The sequence below is a fragment of the Macadamia integrifolia genome, chromosome 9, assembly GCF_013358625.1.
Source record: "Macadamia integrifolia cultivar HAES 741 chromosome 9, SCU_Mint_v3, whole genome shotgun sequence".
Taxonomy (NCBI): domain Eukaryota; kingdom Viridiplantae; phylum Streptophyta; class Magnoliopsida; order Proteales; family Proteaceae; genus Macadamia; species Macadamia integrifolia.
Window position 1 is genome coordinate 5,965,515 of NC_056565.1, and position 26,970 is coordinate 5,992,484.

A 26,970-nucleotide genomic window follows, 5' to 3' on the forward strand; every position below is an offset into this window, starting at 1 on the left:
GCTGAACTCTATTCGTCAAGGGTCTATGACTGTTGCCGAGTATATGAATAAGTTTGATGCACTTTATTCTTGCACAAGCATTAGGAAGAATGAGAGGCAATTACTTTCTCAGTTTCGACTGGGATTACGAGCTGAAATTAATAGAGGAATTGGTGTTACTGATGTGTATACAGTGAGAGATTGTTTTGACAAGGCTCTTCGAGCAGAGGAACTTATGGCACAGCCAGGTAGAAGGTTTAGTTACCAAGCTGGGGAGGTCAAGAAAATTTTTTCAACCACTAAACCTAACACTTCAGCACCCCCAAAAGACAAAGCTCCTCTAGGTGAAGTGAAGATATCTCTATTTAAACCAAAAGAACTTGAAGTCAAGGTTCATATTGAAGAGATAGTTCTTGAAGCTTCAAAGACAAAAGGTCAAGAGATAGAAGATTCCACTGAAGAGTTCTACATTGAAGAGAGCGTAGTAGACGAGACTGAAGCCGTGGAAGATGAGGTAGTGATTGAAAGAACTCCACAACAAGTCTTTGAGACTCATGATGAAAAGGAAGAGATTGTTCCTCCAATCCTTGATGAGAAGGTTACCAACATTGACGACTCTATGCACACGACACTCACAGTTGGTATTGATTCAGAGGTTGAGCATATAGAGTTTGTTATGCCATCATGGTTCTTTGAAGAGAAAGCTCCACACCTTGAAGACTACCTTCCAAAAGTCTACAAGCAACCAGAATTTTGTTTGGGAATGGTTAAAGTTGCTACGCACATGTTGTTTCCTCCTTATCACTGCAAAATTCGAGGACGAATTTTTTCAAGATGGGGAGAGTTGATGCAGATNTTTTTTTTGGATGAGTATATATATTAAATACAACGGAAAAAAGGGAGAAGGGATATACAAAGCCAAAGGCAGGGTGATGCAGATTAATTACCAAAATAGGCTTGTTTTATTAGGAATAAGTCTAGGGTTGGGTTCCATACATGTTAGGCCATTGATCCCATGTGTTTTGAGTGTAATAGACCACTTTTATGGGTCTAAAAGGGGGGCTCTGAGATTGAGTACGGGATTACTAGTTAGTTTCCATTTTCATTAGTTTCGTTTTTAGTTGGGTTTGATTTGAGTTATATTTGTTTCCTTAGGAGTCAAGTTATTAATTGAGTCAAGTCATTAGTAGTTAGTTTCCTTTTTCAACTAGTTTCTAATTTCAGTTTTTAGTAACTATTGTATTAGGAGAATATTTGGTTTCTTTTTTGAGGAACTTTCTATTTTGTAATTCCCTCCCCCATTAACATTATAAATAAAGAAGAGGAGGCTCCTAAAAGCCTAAAATGATTTTGATAAAAAAATAATGGCTGTTGCTATTGTCTTCTTCATAAAGAGTTGTCTTGTGTTTGATCAAGGCTGAAGGAATTGGTGTTCGATCCAATTGACTCTTTGCGGCGTGAAGTCCAAGAGTTCTCTTCAATTATTATTTCTTTCTTTTCAAAGTTAATTGCAAGGTTCTTCAAATCAGGTAAGAGATCTGAAACTGTGATTGAATTATGGTTCTGGAAATCTTCAGATTTCTTCCTACTGCCCCTACTCTGCTTTGGAAGATCCAACCAGCCGATGGCCCTCCCCTTTTGATCGATTGTTGGGTTTATTAAGAGGGAGGCTCGACCTTAATTTGGGACCAATCAGACCAGGGGATTTTGAGTTATGAAGTTTCTCTCAATTCTGGCCGAATGCTAAGTCTGTCCAGATCTGAATTCTGTTTCTGTTTTGCCTTGCTGAAATCTGTTTTCTATTTAATATCCCAGTTCTGCTACTATTTAGTCCTACAACTAATGATAACTAATTTATGCAATTCTGAGTTTTGAGTTCACTGTGTTGTTGTTTTGTTGAGTCGATTATGATTTTACCTAATCTGTGATGAAGTTGGTTGCTGCCCTTGTTCCTAAATGGACTGAATCTTCTAATAGTAATTTGAGATTATCATATGCTATTTAATATTCTACTGTTGAAGTTTCCTGAAGCTTTTGGGATCGACTGCAAGGTTCTAGAACCTGCTATCTAGATTTGTTAGTATACTGCTCTTGGTTTACTTAGTGGAATTTTGGTTGTTCTTTGGTTTACAAGATTTTGTTGTTTGGGTCTAGTTTGGCTTGTCAAACCTATTCCTACATTAACTAGTAATCCCATACTCAATCTTAGAGCCCCCCTATTAGACCCATAAAAGTGGTCTATTACACTCAAAACACATTAGATCAAAGGCCCAACATGTATGGAACCCAACCTTAGGCTTAATCCTAATAAAATAAGCCTTTTTTGGTGATTAATCTGCATCAACTCTCCCCTTCTTGAAAAAATTCATCCTCGAATTTTGCAGTGATGAGGGGGAAACAACATGTGCGTAGTAACTTTAACCATTCCCAAACAAAATTCTGGTTGCTTGTGAACTTGTGGAATGTAGTCTTCAAGGCGGGGAACTTTCTCTTCGAAGAACCATGATGGCATAACAAACTCTGTATGTTTGACCTCTGAATCGATACCAACTGTGAATGTTGTATGAATAGAGTCATCAACGTTAGTAACTTTCTCATCAAGGATAAGAACAAACTCTTCCTTCTCATCATGAATCTCAAAGACTTGTTGTGGAGTGCTTCATCTACTACCTCATATTCCACTGCCTCAATCTTGTCAACTATGCTTTCTTCAAAGTAGAATTCTTTAGTGGAATCTTTTATCTCTTGACCTTCCTTCTTTGAAGCTTTAAGAACTATCTCTTCAATGTGAACCTTAACTTTAAGTTCTTTTGGTTTAAAGAGAGGTATTTTCACTTCCCATGGAGGGATTATAGGTGCTATTAATGATTCTAGGACACCAGCATGTTGTTCTACTGTAGCTAATCGTTCATGCATTCGCACAATTCCTTGACTCAGCTGCATCAACTCCTTAAAAATATAATCAAAGTCCTCAGGACTTATTTCACCGTTGGGCATGTTCAGCTCTGATAGTCTTCCAAGGTTGTTCTCTGCCATGCTCTGATACCACTTAATGTAGACTAGGGTAGGGGTCTAACCAAGTCTCAATCTGCAAGAACTTTTAAACCAAAGAACAACTAATGGTAAAGGCATAACAGTGGCACAGGTCAAATCTGATTAAAACCAGAACTAGGAATCAAGTCTGCCGAGTCTAGAAATCAGGGATTCTGAGATCAGAATATAGCTAGCTGGATAGCATAGCTAGGAAACAGAACTAAGTCCAAATACCACTCAACAAACATAACCAGTCTTCAGATAATCAACAACATGCAACTCCAACTAATTGATCTCTGTTTCAGGTCTGAAATCAGAACTGATAGCACTGCAGGACAAGAAAGTGGAGATTTCTTGTATCTCATCAACCACAGGTCAGAATGACCTGATATTTGGATTGAAGGAGGCCCTTAATGGGTGGATAATTCATCAAAATTACAGCTCAAACCAAGGGCTGGAAGTACTTCAGGTCACAAAGAACCGAATGTGAAAACTAAGGAGATTCTGGGCAGAATTAGACTTTTAAATACCTGGTCCGTAAAGCAGTGTTAGACAGCAGTACTCCTTGAATATAAACTTGAAAGAGAATAAGAAACTTAAAGAAAACCTCCTGGACTTCTCGCCGCAAGGAGTCGTTTGGATCAAACACCAAATCCAGCAGTTTGATCAAACACAAAGCCATCTCAGCAAAGACATTACAGAAGCAACAGTTTTTTGTTTGTATAAATCGTTCGAGGTTTAATGGGAGCCCTCTTCTTTATTTATAATAATGATGGGGGTTATATAAAATAGAAACTAACTTTAGTTTCAAAAAACTGAAGTAGAAACTTATAAAATAGAAGATCCTCTAGTTACTAAAACTGGAAATAGAAACTAGGAATTAAAAGTACTGAAATTAGAAACTAAATAAACTGGATTTAGAAACTAAATAATAATCTAAATAACTCCATTAATCCCCAACTAAAAAGGAAACTAATGAAAAATGGAAACTAACTAGTAATTCCGTACTCAATCTTAGAAGCCCCCCTTTTAGACCCATAAAAGTGGTCTATTACACTCAAAACATATTGGATCAAAGGCCTAATATGTATGAAACCCAACCCTAGGCTTAATCCTAATAAAATAAGCCTTTTTTGGTGATTAATCTGCATTAGTGATAGATTGAAGTTATGGGTCTTTATTGTTCTTAATAATTATATAAACAAAGAAGAAGAAAAGAATAACACAAATATTGTGCCTCAGATTTTTAAACTTTTATTGTTTTGGCTATTGAAAAAGGTTGATCTGAAAACTATGTGGTACTGACACGATTGTTGAGTTAAATCTATGAATATTGTTTTCTACATTTGATAGAAGTAAGGTATATAGTCAAGGTCTTTGAATTACTGGTTTCTGTGCATGGGTTTATCTTCATATTTTAGCATAGCAATTTTATGACTTTATTGGAGGTGGAGCAGGCTTGAGGATGCTGGCTATGCTGTAGGTGTAACCGTGCAAGAGTTCTGGAACTTCTTTGCCATAGGGATAAGGTACGCTTTTCCTTTCATCTGTGATCCATTTTTTTGTGTTGTGATCAGTATCATTCTAACAACTTTTCTTTGTAAAAATGTGTCCATCTAATGTTCTTGATAATTAGAAGTATGGTCTTTCTTTAGGAGGAATCAGAGTAACTAGAAAAATTGGTTGTCTATACTGCTTCATAGGAATCACTTACAGACTATAGTTAAAGGGCGAGCCTCGGTGCAATGGTAAGGTTGCTCCATTGCAACCTAGTGGTTGTGGGTTCGAGTAAGAAAACAGCACCTCCATGAAGCGGAGGTAGGCTGTGTACATATTACCTTTCCCAAACTCCTCCATGGCAGGAGCCTTATGCACGGTTTATGCCTTTATTTTTTTTTTTCATACTGTAGTCTGTACCTCATGCATGTTTAGACCTACTAGTTGGTTAATGGTTATAATTATTGCTCTATCTAATTAGTCGTCACCCTTTGGAAATTGTGTTCAGTGGACATTCCAAAACAAAAAGGCATTATTGCACTACAATGTTCAAGTTCTTAAATGAATAAATCTTGTGCATAATGAATAAGTTACCTGCTTAATGGATCTCTCTTTCTTTCTTTTGTTTTTTTTTTTTTTTTTTGGGAGTGGAGAATATGCAGGAATTCGGTACTCTAAATCCTCTGAAGTCCCATTTCAGACAATTTGTTTTCCATGTAATTGCCCAAACATCTAATGTCTAAAACTTTTGGGGAGTGCCGGGAGGGGGGAAGTGCATCTGGAACAGTCATTTGTAATATTTGGATACTTTTTGATGAGAAATTGGAACCATCTCCAATGATTTATCATCAATATTTGAATCTGGATTGTTATTAGGTGATACTGATCTGGATTGGTATGGAGGATTGGGAAATCCTTTGACAGCAAGATAATGGATCAGATGGTCAGGTCAGTGAGATCCAAATCCTTAAAACCGTGGTTCTGTAGAAATTAATGATGTCCTTACACAGTTTCACTGCCCACCAGGCTTTAAGAGCACCTAGCTCAGTGACTTTGATTTAACATGATGCAACAACTCAATGACTTGGATTTAGCAAAACACATATGTTTAGTGTTTTTACCTGGCCCACCCATTCTAATTGAACTGGTTTTCTGTGTTTGGACTAAGCAATGCTCAACTTGCACCTAAGTTACACAAAGAGAACCAATCCAGTTCTTCATACAGTATCTGGCTGGTGTGCATTTTCCCTCCTTTTATTTTTTATTTGTAATATAGGAGTTCTATTAAGAGGGGGCAAAAAAATTTTTTTTAAGAGAATAGGCTGAAATCCAAAAATTGAAAAACAAGCTTGCACTAAGGTTGACCCAGATTAACATGGTCAAATATGTCTCGGACTCTTGGTACAGAATGGGCATTTCTGCCAACCTAATTAATTATTTAACTTATGGTAAAAATTCTTGAGGATGCATGTATCAAGTGTGGATATTCTTGATGCCTATTATGTTTTATCTGATATAAGTACCTGTGCTTCGAAGTCTGGTATGTGAGTTTTGAAATGGAAGTACTCCTACTTGACATACCAGATATGGTTGTCACTACGACAAGGAAACCCGAGGTGGTGGTCAGGTGCCTTGTCAGCCAGGGGGGTGCCTAGGCATTGCCCAGATGACCAAGGCGGGTAGAGGAGAGAAGAAAAGGAAAGGGAAGAGAGGAGAGAGGAGAGAGAAGAGAGGAGAGAGGAGAGAAGAGAAGAGAATAAGAAACAGGAGAAGAGAAAAGAAGAGAGACAAAAAAAGACAAGAAGAAGAGAAAAAATGAGAAGAAAAAGGGGAAACGAGAAGAGACGGAAGAAGAGGTGTTAAGAGTTAGGATGTTGTACCGCAAGGGTATGACACCCTTGCTTATTAGGTCATATGCGTGGGTGCATTAAGTAGTAAGGGCAGTGTTGTAATTATCACGCATCTTCATTATCAATGAATACTTACTACTTCCGGTAGGAGATTAATACTATTCTCTCCAATTGTTAACACAGTTTTTGTTTGCCTTTTAGTCTTTCTGGTATCAGAGCATGGTATTGGTTGGTCTTGTTATGATTGGGTGTCACTGTCATTGTTTACATGTCTTGTCTTTTGAGGTCTAATCTCCGTCACAACCTATCCGTAGTTGAGTCTGAACTAAAGGAGTGTTACCTTAGGTTAGAAGATACCCTCTTTCTCCTTTTAGCGGGACCAAATAGCATTGGATGCTACTCCCACCAGAAACACATTCTTGAGAGGGAAATTTCTGACCTTAGGATCGAGAAGGCCAACTACCTATCTCAATTGGAGATTTTGAGTAGGCCTTGAGTCATTTTGGACAACCACACCTTGGCTGCCCACTTTCTTTATGTCCACCCGTAGTGGTAGAGCATACCAGGACATGTCTGACCCTCCCAGTACCACCATTCAGTCAAAACAATGGGCAAGAGTCCTCCAACAGAACGAAGAGTTCCTGAACAACCTCCAAGCCAAATTAACTGCTAGTAGGGCTGATAAGGAAGCACAGGCTGCTCATCTCCAGACCGTCACCGCTAGGCTTGCCACCTTTGAAACAAATGTCTTAAACTCAGACGGACGGCAGGACCATAGTACCTTAGGCACTGGGCCTAGGACAAGAGCCTCTAACCCTGAGATAGAGAACAACGAAAATCACACTGATGGTTATGACCGGATAGGGGATAATTTTCTAGGCATAGGGCGTGGTATAGGTCGGGGTAGGGGTCGAGGACAACCTGCTCCAAGGCACCACACCCAATATGAAGATGATGAGGGTTATGAGCATTATGATAGAGGTTTTGATGTCAGGCGGATGATTAAGGTAGATGCCCCTACCTATGATGGTCAGATTGATGCTAGGATCCTTCTAGATTGGATTAAGCAGATGGATAGGTACTTTGAGTTTTATGATATGCCCGAGGAAGTCCGCTACAGATTTGCTAAGTTTGGATAGACCTAGAGTACTAAGAGGCCAACCTAGGACTTGAGCCAATCACAACATGGGTAGAAATGCAAGTGAGGCTTAAGAAGGAATTCTTGCCTATCACCTATAGGCTATAGTTGTTGAATGACATGAATACCCTGAGGCAAGGAAAACTGACTGTGACCGAATACATAAGCAAGTTCAATGAGTTGAAAATTATAAGCCGTATTCGGGAGGATGTTGAGTAGACACTTTCTAGATTCCTTACTGGGCTCAACTCCGAAATACAGTCACGTATGGCACCCCACCTAGTGTGAGATGTTCAACAGGCCTTCCGGGTAGCCCTTGAGGTGGAGTCCTCCATGAGAACTTATTCTCAGAGGAAGAGCTTTCAAGTTGAGGAGTCCCACTTTAGGAAACCACCCCAATGCTCAACTAGATTCCCAAAACCCCCTGCTGCACCACAACGATAAGTTGACAATGGGGGTAAAGGAATCTTGGGAGAAGCACCAAAGAGTAATGGGCAACAACAATGCTTCAAGTGTCGAGGGTATGGTCACTTCTCTAGAGAGTGCCCCAACAGAAACCTTTATGTGGGGGAGCAGACTCCTAAAGAAGGTGACCAAGAGGGCTTTCAGGACCATTGAGTTTGAGGACCATAGACCAGATGGGACCATATCTGATGAGGATGCCGAGGAGGCTGGTGACCTCAAGCTCGGTATTATACGATGTATGGTCTCACAACCTAGGAGTAGCGATGATTGGCGGTGAACTAATATTTTTATCACTTACACATGTCATCAGGGTAAGAACTGTCGCGTCGCCATAAACAGCGGAGTTGCATGAATGTGGTTGCCAAGAGCATTGTTGCTTGAATGGGCCTCAAACCCGAACCCCACCCCAAGCCTTACAAGGTTGCCTGGGTAGATCAGTCCACCATTCCCATTAATCTGAGGTGTCTAGTTCCCCTATACTTTGCAGGATATGAGGATCGAGTGTGGTGTGATGTCTTAGAGATGGATGTTGCCATATTGTCCTAGGTAGACCCTAGTTATATGATCGGGATGTCACCAATTATGAGAAGTCTAATAGCTACATCTTTGAGTTCAAAGGGAAGAAAATTAGGTTGACTCCCAATGCCCCTAAGGAAGTGAAGATTCTAGAACACAAGGGAAATACATCCAAACACACCCCCACTAAAACACTCAACATTTTAAATCAACAACAATTTGAAGGAGAGTGCAAGAGTCAGGGGTGATTTATGTTCTAGTTTCTATACAGAGTAATACCGATAGGTCACGCTTATTCACTGAGGCTCCTACAGAAGTACAACCCTTATTGAGGGAATTTGAGGTTATTCCCTTAGGAACTACCCTATGAGTTACAACCTATGCATGACATCCAACACACTATTGACTTAGTTCCAGGATCTTCTCTCCCGAACTTATCCCATTACCGAATGAATCCCAAAGAACACTCAAAACTCAAGTGGCAAGTGGATGAATTGTTACAGAAGGGATTCATTAGGGAAAGCCTTAGCCCGTGTGCAATACTTGCCTTGCTCACGCCAAAGAAAGATGGCACCTGGCGTATGTGTGTTGATAGTAGAGCTATCAATAAGATCACTGTCAAGTATAGGTTCCCTATCCCTAGACTTGATAACATGTTTGATATGATGGCCAACTCATCGATCTTTTCGAAGATTGATCTCAAGAGCGGGTACTACTAAATTCGGGTTAGGCCTAGAGATGAGTGAAATACAACCTTCAAGACGAAGGATGGCCTTTTCGAGTGGTTAGTCATGCCTTTTGGCTTGTCAAATGCACCTAGCACCTTCATGAGAATAATGAATCAAGTGCTTCAACCATTCGACGGCAAGTTCTTACTGGTCTACATTGATGACATCCTCATCTATAGTAAGACTCCGTCTTCCCACTTGGATCACTTACAGAAGGTTTTTCATGTGCTTCTACAAGAAAAACTCTATGTCAACATGAGTGATCAAGTCATCTTCTTAGGGTTTGTTGTGTCAGCCCAAGGAGTATCTGTTGACCCTGAGAAAGTGAGCGATTGTAGAGTAGCCTGAGCCAACTAATGTCCATGAATTAAAAATTTTTCATAGCTAAGCCACTTTCTACAGGAGGTTCATTTATCGGTTTAGTTCCATTATGTTTCCTATCACAGATTGCATGAAAAAGGAGTTTCAATGGACTAAGAGTGCTACGAAGGCCTTTACTGAGATTAAAAAGCTTATGACTCAGGCCCCCATCCTATGCCTCCCAGATTTTTCTAAGGTTTTCGAAATGAACTGTGATGCATTTGGTATTAGAATAGGCGGTGTCCTAGGACAAGGACACCCTATTGCTTACTTTAGTGAGAAGCTTAATGAACCTAGGCAACGATATTCCACATACGACAAAGAATTCTATGCAGTTATTCAATCACTGCGTTATTGGCGACATTACCTTCTACCGCAAGAATTCATGCTATTCTCTGACCACCAGGTTCTGAGATACCTGAGCACCCAAAAGAAACTAAACTAGAGGCATGCTAACTCCAAGAGTACACCTTTGTACTTAAGCATAGACTTAGTGTCGAGAATACTGCTACAGATGCACTAAGCCTGGTAAACATGTTCCTTAGCCTGCTAGGAGTCAGGCTAGTGTGTTGCTTCAAACTATGAGTGTAGAGGTTATAGGATTCGAGCGAGTCAAGGACCAGTACCTCACCTGTCCTGATTTTAGTGAGCCGTTCACTTCCTTGAGTGGATTTAACCTTGTCAGTTGCTCAGACTACCTATTCCGGGAGGGTTTCCTTTTTAGAAGAAGCAAGTTGTGCGTTCCTAGGACTTCACTCCAAGATTGCCTGATCTGGGAATTGCATGCTGGGGGAGTCACTGGCCATTTCGATCAAGATAAGACCATCACCCTCGTTGAGGACCGATTCTTTTGGCCAGGATTGAAGAGGGATGTTGCTAGAGTTGTGAGTCAGTGTAGGACATGCCAGACTACCAAGCAACAAAAACAGAACACTGGTTTGTACACTCCCCTACATGTTCCCCATGCCCCTTAGCAGGACCTTAGCATGGACTCCATGCTTGGTCTGCCAAAAACTTCGAAAGGCCATGATTCTGTTTATGTGGTTGTAGATTGCTTCTCGAAGATAGCCCATTTCATCCCATGCTCTAAGACCTCTGATGCATCCATAGTAGCTAAACTTTTCTTTAACGAGGTTGTCAAGTACTATGGGTTGCCCCTCACCATAGTGTCTGATAGAGATGTTAAGTTCACCAGTTATTTTTAGAGGACCCTATGGCGAATGATGGGCACTAAGCTTCACTTCTCTTTAGCTTTCCACCCTCAGACCGATGGTTAGACTGAGGTTGTCAATAGAAGTCTGAGAAATTTGTTGCGTTGCCTCATAGGAGAACACCTTACCAATTGGGATCGAGTCCATAGCCAGGCCAAGTTTGCGTACAATAGCTCTAAGAACTGTACCACTGGTCTGTCACCCTTTGAGATTTGTTTCGAATACCAGCCCCGGGCACCCATAGACTTTGTCCTAGTTGTGTCCAGTTCTAGGACCTCCCTGTCAGCCGAGTCTTTTGCTTAGCATATGTATGATTTGCATGCAGGTATAAGAAGACAGATAGCACTGAGCAACGATCAATACAAGTCAAAAGCGGATGTGCATAGAAGGCTACAAGAGTTTCAAGAGGGAGATATGGTGATGGTTGAAATCAAGCCGCAGCGTTTTGTTAGGGGAAAAGTGAGCAAACTACACGCTTGTAGCACAGGTCCTTTCAAAGTTCTTAAGAGGATAGGTGCCAATGCCTATGTCCTTGATCTAGATCTACTAGCTAATATGGAAATTAATAATATTTTAAATGTGGAAGATCTTATCCCATACCATGGTGCCTCCACCATTACCCCCTTCTATCCTTATGACCTTAAGGACTTCCCTTTCATCCTTGATGATACCGCTGAACCAACCCAACCACTTCCTCAACCTCCTTACCACCTATACCTAAGGTCACGAGGAGAACTGAAGAAGTTGAGGAAATCCTTTATGAGAGAATTGTATCCACACACACAGGAGGTTTCAGAGAGTTCTTAGTCAAATGGCATGGTCGTCCAGAAATTGACAACACTTGGATCATAGTGCAAGAAATCCAATAACTAAACCCGGATCTGCTTGAGTACTACGTGAGCCATCATTCACCGGAGGTGAATTCTTTCAAGCCAGGGAGAGTTGATGGGGACATCCACGTATACCAGTGGCGTAGGCACAAGACCCAGCCACATGTGCATTCTATTTGGCTGGAGGAAAGTCTCACAGAGGAAAACTAGAAGAAAGAAGAAGGAAGAAGGAAGAAGGAAGAAGGAAAGGGAGAGCATCGAACCAGCCTTCCCAGCGCTGGGTTCAATCCTCTCTCCTCCCAATCGGCCAATCTTTGTGGCCCCCCACCAGATCTCTTTTTTATTTTAGTAGTTTACTTTATTATGTCTTCTTATTTAGTTGTTTTGAATAATTAGGAAACTAGATACTATCCTATTTTTCCTTTTAGAAAGTTTCTTTATTTATGAAATATTTGTTCCTAGGATAATCTTTTTTTCTTTTAGAAATTCCCCCCTTATTTATGTAAGGCCATTGACCACAATTTTAACCTAATGAATAAAGAATATTGAAAGCAAAACAACCCCCGAAACCCTCCCACGATGTCTCTCTCTCGCTGCCCTCTCCCTCTTCTCGTCTCTCACTCTCGCCCCTCCTCTCTTTCTCGCTAGTTTCTCCTCTCATCTCTCTCTTTCACTGTCTCTGTCCCTCTCGGTTGTTGCTGTACTGTTGCAGCTATTGTTCATAATAGTTGAAGATCATCTCCATTGAATAAACTCCACCTGGGCTGCTGCTGAACTCTTCATCAACAAGCTGGAATTTTTCTTCACCTACTAAAGTGAACTGCACCTCTGTTTTGGGAAGACTTTGGCTTCTTCTTTTCTCCTCAGATCTAGACAACGATAAGGCAAGTAAATCCCCCCCCATTCCACCTCCATCGACTGCTTATTACCCCCCCATTATCCCCACACTGAAATCTGAAATGTTCTCTCTTTTTTTTTTTTTTTTGCCATTATTATTTTTCCGTTATCCTTTAAAAATATCCTGCTGAGTTTACAATCTGCTACTATTGCTCACATATTTCTGTCCTACTGAGTTTACACCCTGCTGCTGCTGTACACATATTTAGTTTTCCGTGATTAAAATACTGTTGATCTCTTTATTAGTTGAATGACTTGAGGAAAACCATATTACCTACTCTTTGATTCTTGAACTGATTTGTGCTTAAACTATAGTATGTTGCCATGTTCCCTTCCCCATGTTTCCCACTTGAGATTTATATAGCTTAATTGCTTTTCCGTCTAGATTATTATTGGTTGTTGTTGCATTGCTTCTATTTCGAATATATATGCATGCTGGTCAATGTATTGTGCTGCCCCACCACTCCCAGTCCCAACCTAGGTCCTAGTGAGTCAATATTGTCCACTTGGACAGCACCTGTAGGAAGTCCTATTGTCTAGGTTTTCTCCTACATCACTTTCTTCTTCTCTCTTTGTTTATGCATCATTACTGTTGGTTGTTTTAGATCTGAAATTGTTAAGTGTTTATCACCACTTAGGGGTGTTCTTGCTATTCTGTTATTATCTATGGGTGTGTCATGTTTACATTAGTCACTGTCCTTGTAATTTTACTGTTTTATTTCTTATTAATATGTAAAGAGAGAGATATTCATCCAAAATTTTTTAATTCATCCAAAAAAAAAATTAAGTCATCCAAAAATATATATATATATATATATATATATAAAAAGAGAAGGGAGGAAAAATAGAGAGATAGAGAGACCTACAGTTGTGGAGCGAAAGGAGTCCCAATCGATTGGATTGGGGCTGCCCTCCTTCATTCATTAAATAGAATGGCTATTACAAGTCCTACTAAATAGAACAAAATAGAAAATTAATAGTAATTGCTAACTTCTAACTGTATTTAGCCCCAGTAGGACTTGGACAATCCTAATAGGACAAGGAAAATCCAAACCCACAGTCCTAGTAGGACTAGGAAAACCCAAGAGAGGAGTCTGGGACTTGCGCTAGACTCCTCCTTTCTCTCGGTAGACTTCTAATACTTCCCCTCAAGCTAGAGTATACATATAACCATGGTTTTAAGTATCGGTGCGTATCGTGCCGTATCAGCCGATACATATCCGTATCGGTAGGCATCGACACGATACATACCGATACGTATCATGAAAATTTTAAAACCCTTATGTATCGATACGTATCCTACGATACGCACCGATACGCATCGATACACCACTGATAATCACCGATACGCACCGATACTCACCGATACGTACCGATACTCTATGAAAATTTTAAAATTGAAGTGAAATGTACGTTTCGGTATGTATCGATATGTATCGATACGTATCGGTGCGTATCGGTATGTATCAACCGATACACACCGATACGTACCGATACGGTCATAAAATGGCCAAAATGGGTAATTTTTTAGAAAAATATAATTTTTTGAGGTGTTTTTGTTCCAAAGTTGCTGCCAACCATTTTTCTCTCTAACTAAAGTGGAAATCAAGGTTGGGAACAAGGATTTTACATTTATGGGACAACTACAAACCTTGGATTCTTAGTGCGATACTCTCAATTTACTGTTTATGCATAATACATGTTATATATAACTTTTTTTAACTATTTTTTTATGCAAATTTGTATAAAAAAGTGTTTCCTATCCATTTATGTGCGTATCTTTAGCGTATCTTAGCGTATCTCCGATACGATATGATACCCTCCGATACGTATCTTAATTTTGGTCGACCGATACGACGACCAATACTGATACTTTAATCCTTGCATATAACAAAAGAAAGCTTCAGCTTGGACCAACAAAAACTCCAATGAGCACAGAGAGAACTCAATTAACCATCATAAAGCTATCAACAACTCCAAAAGCAATGAAAACCCTTCCAAAGAAGGCAGTCCAATGGCAACGAAAACCCTTCCCAAAGAAGGCACTCCAATAGCAACGAAAGCCCTTCCTAGAGAAGGCTCCAACATAATCTCAAAATAGAAGTGTAGCATCCAACAACTACATTAAAAGACATTCTTAAAGAAGACATTCCAACAAAAACTGTAGTTTCCAATAGCTACAACAAAAGCACTCACGAGCCTCAAACAGAGATCTCCCAAACAAATGTCTCACAAAAAATTCTACAGATAAATAGGCATCATCAGATCACTAAGGACCAAACAATATCAGGTTGTTGAATATACCAAACAACATCAGGTTGCTGAATATTCCATCATTAAAAGATAAAATAGTTGCTAAGGACAGACACGACCAATTGCGTCTTCAAACGAAAATTTCTTGAGCAGGCATAATCTTGGGCAAACAATAAATCAAATCGAATAGATAATAATTTGAATCTTCCCTCACATGTAGCAATACACAAGGACAAATTGATGCAGTTGGGCGAAGATATTTAGTTTTTTTTTTTTTAGTTTGATTTATTGCCTCTTTAAAATAGCTTGGGAATCAAGCTTTATCTGATTGGGATTCCATATTTTGTTTCAATTTTAGAATAGGAAAGTAGGTTATTTCTAAGTCTTTAAATATCAACTTGTACCCAATGATTTAATTGGATTTTTGAAGAATTGAAATTTGATTGAAGTATTTGGTTTGAAACCATGACTTCCGTGAGCTTCTAGTTCATCCTTCTCCTTTCCTGATTTTATTTCTCTTTTTCTTCTCCTTCCTTCTCTTCTTCCTGTTTCTCTCTTGTGCTCTATCTCTAATTGACCTAACGGCCCCATATAAGCTGACCGATCTCCCTTAAGGTTGATTTGTTTGGGATGAGGTTTTGGTCGAAGGTTTCCCTTTGTTGGGAGACCTTAACCCCTGGTTATTGACTTCAAAGGGACCTCCTATTGTGAAAGACAAAACCTGCAACTCAGGCTACCTGAAACTACTGGCCAGATCTGATTTGCAGAGGTTAATACTCCTTGCGCCTTTGACATCTGGACTATTATTACTGGGTTTGATAGAGCTGGAAGGTGCGACCCTTGGCCTGAAATTTCAGGCCAGTCCGATGCCAAACCAGTGAGTTCCCCATCTCAAAGCCCTTCTGACTCCACCACCTGCAACCTTTGTCCAAGGTTGAAAAAGACTCCAAATTCCTCTCTTAAATCATGAGTTTCCCTATTTCTTCTTTCCTTACTAGTTATTAGTGCCCCTCCTTTAACCCCTTATTTACACCCTACTATTAAATTGTTTGCCATTCCTAATTTTACCCTCCACAATTATTCCTATTTCCTTTCATATCCCATCACCTACTTAAACTACCCGTTATTCTTTTATTATTCTCTTTATTTACAAGTGATGCGGATCCGTATTCTAAGGACTGAAATTGGATCGCTTAGGGCCCACTAAATAACCAAATAATTCAATTTAGGCAAACCAGGGGCAGTAATGTAATTTTTGGTAAAATTTAGGAGCTTTATAGAGTAAAATAATGGGCTGAGGACTTAACAGGAATTAACTAACAGAGAAGGATCAGTCATGGAAATAAAAAAATAGTAATGGGCTAAACTGAACAACAAACTCAAATCAGGCCTTTATTGTAATATCAAGAAATATAGGACTTAAATGTAAAAAAAGAAAAGAAGACCAATGCTTCTTCTTCCTCACAGGACACTAACCAACAAAGGCGGAAGAACCAGGGAAACGAAACAAGAGAGAACTCCTTGAATGCTTCTCGGTTTGGCCTGAAATTTCAGGAGAAGCTTCTCAGGAAGAGGTTCTAGTGATCCCACAAGGTAAGCACCTGGATCTGTAGGTTGGGAAGCTGCGGGAAGAGCCTGAAATAGAACCTGGTGGTAGGACCAGAACCAGAACTGGTTCCAGGTAAGAAATCGCCTCTGAGAAGAGTATTTCGAGGTCAATACTTTTGAGTTTGGGTTGCCCTAGAGTGCTAACCCAACCCTAGAAATCCCATATCAAATCGATGGAGTTTCTTGGTTCAGCAACACTTCTTGTAGGCCTGGTATAATCGCCCAGAACAAGGGAAGGGAAAACCAGAAAAAAGAAGAAGGAAAGGGAAAAAACCCAGAAAAATAGAGAGGAAGAAAAGAAGAATATCAGAGAAGAAAACCACCCATGGCAGTCATCGATTCAAACCAAAACATATTTCTTCAAATTCATTGAATTCTATCCTCTGTTGGGTACAATAACACTATTTAAAGACTTGAAAATAAACCTACTTTCCTAATTGAAATTGGAACAAATATTGCATCTAAACTAAGAAATAAAATCACATCAAATAAGTGTACTACCAAACTAATTCTAAGTCTTAAAAAAAGGAAAGTAAATCAAAGATATTCTAAATCCATCACCCAACTGCATCAATAACTATGCCACCTTATTACAAAAACCAAGTTATTTATTGTTTTGCCATTGGTTCTTTGATTTGAGTTATCTAATACTTGGATGGGGCCCATAAACAATCTGATTCCGATTTTGGAACCCAGATCCGCATAACGATTAATTTTCAACCACCATCACAGAGAATCCCATAATCAAGAGCACCACACAAGACAAATAATTTCCAATCTCCCTTGACGGTAGCAAATATATGCCCAATGACATTTCTGTATATAATCCCCAATTGATGTGGGGGTCACAATACTCAATTGGGTTCAGTGTGGACCCACTTCAAGTAATAAAACTCAATTAATCCCAAGTTGATGGTAATTTTATAATTAATCCATCAATCCATAAGCAATCAAAACGTCAATTTTGTAATTCTGGCCACACCCATAAACCACCATAAACAAGATAATGGCAAATTTATAATTTATCCCAAGTGTACCAACTAGGGTGGCAAAATCATAAATTTCAGGAACTTCCAGTTAGAAGTGGCAAAAGTAACAAAAGATGGGTTACATATGACTAAAAGGTTGATGTAGGTAAGTCACTTAATGGGCTTATATTTTATTACAAATGAGCCTTGTGTTGGGTTATGCATGTGTTGGGCCTTTGATCCCATGGGTTTTCTTTGTAATGAGTCACTTTAATGGCCTAAAATATGGGTAGAAAGTAGGAAAATAGGATTTAATTCATTAGTTTAGCTAGAGTCCTGTTATGAGTCTATTTTCTTTGTTATTTCAGTTTTCTAGTCAGTTTAGGTTTTCCTATTAGTGAATAACTAGTTAGTTACCTACTCCATGTTAGAGTTCTAGTCTAATCCTATTTGGAGTCCAATTCCTATTATGTAATGTTTAGTTCTACTTAGAGTCTAACTCCTAGTTAGGTTATGACTACTAGTCTGCTCTCTTTATATAGATGAGCTAATGTACTCTAATTGGACCGATTTGAAGAATGATGAATTGAGTTAATGTTTGAGAGCCTTAGGGTTGTGTGTGATTCCCCTTCCCCTTTCTTTATATGAGTTCTCCCTCCCTGGGTGGATTTGTATAATATTTGATTGTGTGATCTCTTCCTTTCCCTTCTCTCCCTTACAACTTTGAGACCCATCTCAGGGAATTCTTCCCTACACCTAAGGTTTTCGCCATCAATTGGTATCAAAGCCGAAGGATCCCTTGCTCTGCTGAAACGTAACTCCTTTCACCTCCCACAGTAGCCCTTCCACCTCCTATGCAACTTCCTTTCTTTCCCTATTCCCTAAAAAAAAAAAAAAAGCAAAACTGACCGATGGATCTAGATCTTTTATTGGATATCCGTTAACAAATGCAATTGATGCAAGAGAAGCTCGATGAGATGCAGCAACACTGCAAGGACATCAAAGACCTAACATTGGTCACATCCGATTTTATAAACTCTATCTTCAACTATGTGATCTCAGCCTTCGAACAAGTAGACGAACCAGAAGATGAATCACCAGTGGTAGAAGATGAGATGACACAGTTGGAAGTTGAAGACCAACTTGTGGAAAATTTTAAATCAGTTGATCTCCTTAGTGAACCTATCGATTTTATTCTTCAGAGTCATTACTTCACCTATGAACTTCGCGTCGTGGATTTTATAGCATTTGATCATGGTTTTGATGGTGACTTCATACAGGCACAGATAGATATTGATCGATTGGTGTTGATTCTCTCGTTCTTTCTCAACATCGGGGGAATTGATATAGATAAGTCACTTAATGGGCTTATTTTATTACAAATAAGCCTTGGTTTGGGTTATGCATGTGTTAGGCCTGTTATCCCATGGGTTTTTTTTTGTAATGGGCCACTTTAATGAGCCTAAAATATAGGTAGATAGGAAAAAGGGGATTTAATTCATTAGTTTAGTTAGAGTCCTGTTATAAGTCCATTTCATTTGTTATTTCAGTTTTCTAGTCAGTTTAGGTTACCCTATTAGTGAATGACTAGTTAACTACCTACTCCATGTTGGTGTTCTAGTCTGGTCCTATTTGGAGTCCAACTCCTATTATGTAATGTCTAGTCCTACTTGGAGTCTAACTCCTAGTTAGGTTATGACTGCTTGTCTGCCCTCTTTATATAGAGGAGCTAATGTACTCTAATTGGACGAATTTGAAGAATGATGAATTGAGTTAATGTTTAAGAGCCTTAGGGCTGTGTGTAATTCCCCTTCTCCCTTTCTTTATGCGAGTTCTCCTTCCCTGGGTGGATTTGTGCAACTTTTAAATGTGTGATCCCTTCCTTTCCCTTCTCTCCCTTGCAACTTTAAGACCCATCTCAGGGAATTCTTCCCCATCCCTAAGGCTTTCTCCATCAATTGGTATCAGAGCCGAAGAATCCCTTCCTCTATTGAAATGTAACTTCTTCAACTCCCACAGTAGTCCCTTCACCTCCCACAGTAGCCCTTCCACCTCCCACGCAATTCCCTTCCTCTCACTATTCCCTCCAAAAAAAAAAAAAAAAAGCAAAACTGACCGATGGATCTAGATCTTTTATTGGATATCTGTCAACAAATGCAATTGATGCGAGAGAAGCTCAGTGAGATGCAACGACACTGCAATGACATCAAAGACCTAACATTGGTCACATCTGATTTTATATACTCTACCTTCAACTATCTGATCTCAGCCTTTGAACAATAGGTAGACGAACCACAAGATGAATCACCAATGGTAGAAGATGAGATGACACAGTTGGAAGTTGAAAATCAACTCGTGGAAAATTTAAATCGGTTGATCTCCTCGGTGAATCGATCGATTTTATTTTTCTGAGTCACTACTTCACCTATGAACTTTGCGTCATGGATTTCATAGCCTTCGACCATGGTTTTGATGGTGGCTTATATAGGCAAAGATGGATATTGATTGATTGGTATTGATTCTCCCGTTCTACAAAACTCGTGGATGAGTTTTTCTCAACATCGGGGGAATTGATGTAGATAAATCACTTAATAGACTTATTTTATTGTAAATAAGCCTTGGGTTGGGTTATGCATATGTTGGGCCTTTGATCCCATGGGTTTTCTTTGTAATGGACCCATAGTTTTTAAGGCAGTAAGGCGACGGAGGCGTTTGAGGGTCTTTCGGAGCACCTTAGTGATAAGGCAGGCATACAACGTTGCCTTATCGACTAAAGCGTTCTTGTGTAATTTTTTTATAGAACCAATCTATTTGGCTCAAATCCTAGTTGAATCCTATTACTCATATGTTAAATAAATATTAAAGGTTCATATTCATACCAATGTAAGATATTCATCAAGAAAACAAATCAATAAAGTGAATAAACTAAGTTCATCTTCGTCAATCATTAATCATCAATCATCAATTATCAATCATCAATCATATTAACATATAATATAAATACATAATTATGAAACAAAATTATAAATATAAAGAAAAGAAGACATAAAAAATACAAGTATTTATAATACTTACCTCTATGATGATAAAATGAGTGCCTAAGCCCTAAGGTCATTCACTAAATTTCTACTCCAGTCAAAGAAGAATGAAGTTCACCGCTGCCAGAGCAAAATGGTCGCCTGGATCAGTGGTTCTTCCTTGTTCCTTGATTCCTTCTCAAAGCCCTTTCCTAAAACCCTTGACAAAATCCAAACCCTGTTTGTGAATCAGGTTTTTATTTTGTTTGTTTTGGTTATTTTTGGTGGAGTAAAGCTGATCCCATACATTTCAAGTGTTAACAAAACTATACACCTACCAATAAAAAATCTATATTTAGAATCTTCATCAAGTAATTTTAAAATGTGTTAAAAAAAAAAACCCATAAGGCGGAGCACTGCCTTACTATCTCTAGACCACATCAGCGCCAAGGCGCTGCTAAGGCGTCGCCTTACCAGCACCTTAAAAACTATGAATGGGCCACTTTAATGGGCCTAAAATATGGGTAGAAAGTAGGAAAACGGGATTTAATTCATTAGTTTAGTTAGAGTCCTGTTATGAGTCTATTTCCTTTGTTATTTCAGATTTCTATTTAGTTTAGGTTTTTCCTATTAGTGAATGACTAATTAGTTACCCACTCCATATTGGAGTTCTAGTTTAGTACTATTTGGAGTCCAACTCCTATCATGTAATGTCTAGTCCTACTTGGAGTCTAACTCCTAGTTAGGTTATGACTGCTAGTTTACCCTCTTTATATAGAGGAGCTAATGTACTGTAATTGGATGGATTTGAAGAATGATGAATTGAGTTAATATTTGAGAGCCTTAGGGTTGTGTGTGATTCCCCATCCCCCTTTCTTTATGCGATTTCTCCCTCCCTGGGTGGATTTGTGCAATATCCAATTGTATGATCCCTTCCTTTCTCTTCTCTCCCCTGCAACTTTGAGACCCATCTCAAAGAATTCTTCCCTACCCCTAGGGCTTTCTCCATCAAGGTTATTATTGGAATAAAAGTGAAAACGAGGACAAAACATACTAAGAGGAGAAGAGGAGTAATTCTGGAACCCAAAGATAAAGTAAATAAAGGTGGAGAGGAATCGTGGGATTAACTAATGAGAGTGATGCAACGTTGTGGATGGACTTTAGGTAGAGGGGCAAGCCTGTGAAGTTGGCTTATAAAGAGAATATAAAAATAACTTGGTATCTTTAACCTGCTTAACAAGAAATCAAAGAGAAAGGAGCCGAGAGAGATGGTAATGACTCCAAGAATATAGCTGTTCAAAACTGTTACTGCAGATTCTCGCCTCCTTGGTTCCTGCAGATCAGAGATAAAGAACTATCCAGGAGCCAATCTCGGGGGAAGGCTCTCCGAAGCTCAAGTTAGTATACTAGGTGAGAAAGGAAACCTTCTACTGAGCTCTGAGGGTTTTCAGTTGCTTACCTTGGCTTTTTGGCTAAGTTTCTTTATATTGTGGTTGATCCGAGCTCCCACTGGCCCAAGGGTCTCTTTCCTTCATGAGCTGGATCTATTGAGAATTGGTGGGTTCATCCTCCCTTGGGTTGAGGTGGCTGATTTCATCATGAGTAAGTCGAGATCCCCCTCAAGTCAAGTAACCATGGTTAAAACAGTTGATTCGACCATGGTTGGCCCTGAGTTAAATAATTGTCTAACCGTGGTTAAGTTTGTTAGCTCTTGTTGGGTTTAGAGACAGTTACGAGTGTCATATTCTCGAGATTGAGTGATTAGATATTAGTGACACGTAAGTAGCAAGTACGGGATTTCTCATGGCGTACAGGGGAGGTCGGTCGTTTGATCGTCTTATCGTCTGCTCGTCCTATTTGTAATGGTTCAACCACTTGACGAGTCATTATTGGCTGGTCGTATTATGGATATCAGGTGCCCTCCACTCCCTTGAGCTTCGGTACGAAGGTTAAGGGAGTAAAGAGAATGGGAAACACCTCTCTAGGCAATTCTTCCCTCCCTTTCCGTTTTTCAAATGGTGGAGTTAATGCTTTCTCGTCATGTCGTACTTGGGGTTTCAAGCTATTCTTTCAGCATGTTGTGGGACCATGATGGCCCTTCTTTATCGTTGTGGTTACTAGCTTTTTTTGGGGGATTCCAATGGTCCGACTGCTTAGATACCCATGTGTCGCTCATCCTTTGGGCGTATGGTTTTGATGTGATATCAGGTGTGTTGCCTCCATCATGGTTGTTCTGTCTTTCAGTATCCCTATATATGATACCTGGTGTGGTCATAACTACAGCATTTGGACTTCATCTTCATCCTCTTCCTCTTCTTCCTTTGCGTTTGTCATCCTCTCGGTGGTGGTGTGGTGACTATGGCTGGTTGTTAGTGCTTTCTGAAGGATCATCTGCCATTTTTTTGTTTTCTGCACTCCTCCATTTTCCTTCTAAAATAGTAAGTGTTTTCTTCCTTTTCCCTTTTCTTTCCTTCCTTTAGCCATAGCGTCTGCCACTAACTTTGCGGATTTCGGTGAGTTCTCTATCCCTGATGTTGGGATGTCGGTTCCGAAATCTCCTCCTCGCGTTGGTACTTCACGCCTTCACGCCGTCAGAAGGTCCCTAAGGTGCCTCCTCTCCTGAAGGGTAAGGGTAAGATTACCCTTGGGTATACCACTAAGTCCGATCCGATGTTAGAGTTGCTTGCTGGTCATGTCACTTCTCAATTGACAGCGAGGGAATTAGAGAGGTTCAGGGAGATCTACCACATCCCAGAGTCAGTATCTCTTAGGCTTGCCGAAGCGTGGGAGACGGCTAATGGTGGGAGATAAGGTGAGGAATGCTTTTATGAGCATGCCCTAATGAGTGGCCTTCGGTAACCCATTCGTGATTTTCTGTGTAGGGTGCTTCGCCGCTATAGGGTTATCCTATCGCAGATTGTCCCCAATGCTTGGAAAGGTCATTTTGGCATTTGTTATCAGGTATGGCTAGATAAAGCGAACCCCCACCCTCAATGTTTGTGAATACCTTCATCCTAATCACCAGCCACAACTTTCTTGTGTTGGGCCTTTGATTCCATGGGTTTTTTTTTTTTGTAATGAGCCACTTTAATGGGCCTAAAATATGGTTTAAAAGTAGAAAAATGGAATTTAATTCATTAGTCTAGTTAGAGTCCTGTTTTGAGTCTATTTCCTTTGTTATTTTAGTTTGAGTCAGTTTAGGTTTCCCTATTAGTGAATGACTAGTTAGGTACCTACTCCATGTTGGAGTTCTAAGTCTAGTCCTATTTGGAGTCTTAACTCCTATTATGTAAGATCTAATTTTACCTGGAGTATAACTCCTAGTTATGGTATGACTGCTAATTTTCCCTCTATATATAGAGGAACTTATGTGCTCTCAATTCTCAGATTTGAATAATAAATGATTGCAGTCAATTGCTTAAACAGCCAGGATAGCTATGGGTGAGATGCCTGGGCCGAGATAGCCAATCCCACCCACACTTGTCTTGTTTCTTTTCTCTCTTATTCTCTGCTTACTACTACTATTAGTGCTTATTGTTACTGCTTACTAACATTAAAGAATCCTAAGAAAATCAGATCTGTTCAAAACTTCAAAAGCCTGAACCGACCAGCACCAATGGAGGAATTAGGAGAGAGATTGATCTCCTCTTCCTTCCCCAATTGATCTCTGATATGCCTAGCCTTTTCAGAGGGTGTTCACAACCACCCAAGGATCAGTTGATCCTCTTCTTGTTGCTACCCAAGCAGCCCTACTATAGTTCTTGAAGAATTCTCGTAGATTCTCTCTCCTAGGTCTGAAAATCAGGAAAGTACACCACTCCACAACCAGCTGTCGGAAGACTTATCAACTTTGGGGGTCTTTGTACCCTCCCTGGGCCCTACAATTGACCAAGTTTGCAGCTCAATTGGAGCCCCACAGACCTTGCCGCACCTCTCTCTTCAACCTTATTGCATGTCCTTTCTCCTATCGAGTTGGGGTTTGGGTTGGTTTTGCTCCTGCATTGCTATTGTATCCTTGGGGGTTTATTTGATGGTCTTATTTCCTTGTTTCCTAGTCCTATTTGTGGTTATTATCAAGTTAGTTGTTGTGTCCTATTTGTCTTGTTTAGAGTTGTAATACACTGCTAGGGTCCTACATTAACTCAAGGCCATTCAAGTTTTCAACTTCCTAGTTGGTAGTGAACACCCATAGGGGTAATGTAGCTCAGTAATTGGGGATGAGGAGAATGAAACCCATAAGTTGCTGAAGCTTCCTATCCGTGTAGTGGTTGGTTCAGAGACTTCGAATGACAATGTTCTAGGGATGTAGTGCCTGAGTCCTGGTGAGCTTTGCTAGTGGTGTTATCTGCCTTTGTTCTTTCCTTCTTTTTGTAATTGTTTTCTTAAGTTTTAAACTCCTTTGTTTCCTGGCTCCAATTGTGCAGTGGTGATCAATCAAAGCCTTCTTCTGGAGGTTTTGGATAAGATAGAGGAAGAAAACGCTAGAGTGAAGACGTTGGGGAAGACGCTGGGGGAGTTACAGTCCAAGGAGGGGAGGCTAGTGGTACCTCAGCGGCTACAGCTCAAGAAGTCACGCACCAAATGGTGGCCGCTACACAAGTTGAGTCTGATTCTTCGTCTGACAGGCTTCCTTTGACTTTTTTAGTTGTTCGGAGCGCCAACCGCCAAGAGATGGAGAGTGGCCCTAACAAAAAGAAGAGAAGTGCGGCCATTGTTTACCCCCAGGAGTCTAAGACGCAAATGGCTAGCGGTCCTGGGTTCTCTTTAACCCATTCGTTGCACGGTGTCTCTTGATGAGGTTGTTATTACCCCTCGTGGCAATCATGAGACGTCCGAAAAGAAGGAGAAGGGGAAAGATCTTGTCCCTCCGTCTGCTGAAGACTTCTTCTCTCCCTGTTATGGGGTTAACAGTGAGCAATCATTGTTTAAGGATGCAAAGGTTGCTTGCGCTGTTGTGAATGAGGGTGTCCTTCCCCGGGATAGTTCACACCTGGCTAGCATCCGTTTTGACGAGCTCCTGGAGATGGGATATACCTAAGTGGCTAGGGTATGTTATTTCTAAGTGTTTTGTTTTATAGTTCCTTCAGTATCTGTTTTTCAACCCACTGTGTTCTTTTCTTTTACTGGAGTCAGGTCATGCTTGGAGAGGTCCTCACAAGGGCTGAGTATTATCATAAGGTTGGGTAGGAGTTCAAGCAGAAGTATGAGAATGGTAAGAAGGCCCACTGTGAATTACAAACGGAGTGTGAGAGGTTGAGAGGGGCAAAAGAAGCTTCTGATGTGGCAGCTACAGTGAGGGAGCTCGACTATATTGCTTTGAAGGGCACGTTGGATGAGATTTAAAAGGCCTCCCTTATTGCCGCGAAGAATGCTTTAGTCTTGGAGGAAGACCTGAAGGCTCACAGGGTTGTCTCCTAAAGGTATACAATGAGATTGACACCTTGAAGAAGTTAACGTCTATGTGAACGACAACAAGGTTCCGAACGAACAAGTGCAGAAGACCATCGACCAGGCTCGTTGCGAGGTATTGGCTGCTATCAAGAAGTACAAAAAATCTAGGACCTTTGAGAAGGAGTTAGCTAAATCTGAGGCTGACTGCTATCTACTTTGCGGGGCGAGGTTGCGAAGGTTCACCCAAACTTCGACTTCAGCATGTTTGCTAAGGAATGGGCTATATAGAAGCCAAGAAGGCGAGGGAGGCTAAAAGAGCAGCTGTCTCCATCGGGTTTGGTGCTCTTCCTTCTTTGCCAAAGCAAAGGGCTCTTCCTGTTCGGCCAGAATTGAGTGTTGTTCCTATTCAGCAAGAGCAAAGTGTTGTTCTTGTTCGGCCAGAGCAGGGTGTTGTTCCTGTTTGGCTGGAACAAGACATCGCTCTTGCTCAGGACATTGCCCCGTTGTGGAGCCAATCAGGGAGATGTCTTGCGACAGACATGACATTCAAGTGCTTTCTTCTAAGCCTAGCATCCCAGTACTTGCACCCCAACTTGTGTGGCTGTTAAACAAGAGTTCTCCTTCTGATGTTATCGAAGGGTCAAGCTGTTTTGCCTCCTCTCGTCTTCCTGGTGAAGGGAACGATCCGATGGAGCATACCAGTTGATGATTTTAATTTTCATTTGCTCTTCTTCTTGTAATCTCTTTTTGCAGCTCTTGTACTTCATACTCTCGTAATGAAAGGCCTTTTGGGTGCGTTTTTCTTTTTGTAATTTCCTACAACAGCTTTTGTTTCTAAGTAAATGTCTTAACATGTTGTAGAACCTTGCCTTTTAACTTAAACAGCAGAATGTAAAGTTCTGACCGTGTGTCCTTGTCTTAAAGGACATGCAGAAGAACGAACTTGTGGTATGGGATAATTTCTCTTGTAAAATGGGATCTTTCACAGTTTACCTTCTTCTCAAAGAGATTGAAATTCCTTATTAGGCTGTATTAGGTTTGTTCATCCCCTTGACTTGTCTTTTTCGAGAAAGGTTAGGCCTTGGTTTGCAGTCATCCCGTATGATGCGGATCCGGATTTCAAAGACTGAAATCAGATCGCTTAGGCCCACAAGAATGACTAAAAATCTCAAATTTAATGGTTGAAGGGTATTCTTGTAATTTCATAAACAAGCAGGGCTTTAGAAATA

General features: G+C 40.2%; 1 long non-coding RNA gene across 1 annotated transcript; it reads left to right on the forward strand.

Annotated features, from left to right (window-relative positions):
• The first annotated feature begins 1,896 nt into the window (after positions 1 to 1,896).
• LOC122089093 lies at positions 1,897 to 26,548 on the forward strand. Its single transcript, XR_006143219.1, has 3 exons — positions 1,897 to 4,541; positions 24,775 to 25,397; positions 25,484 to 26,548. It is a non-coding gene; the product is annotated as an uncharacterized LOC122089093 (long non-coding RNA).
• The last annotated feature ends 422 nt before the right edge of the window (positions 26,549 to 26,970 follow it).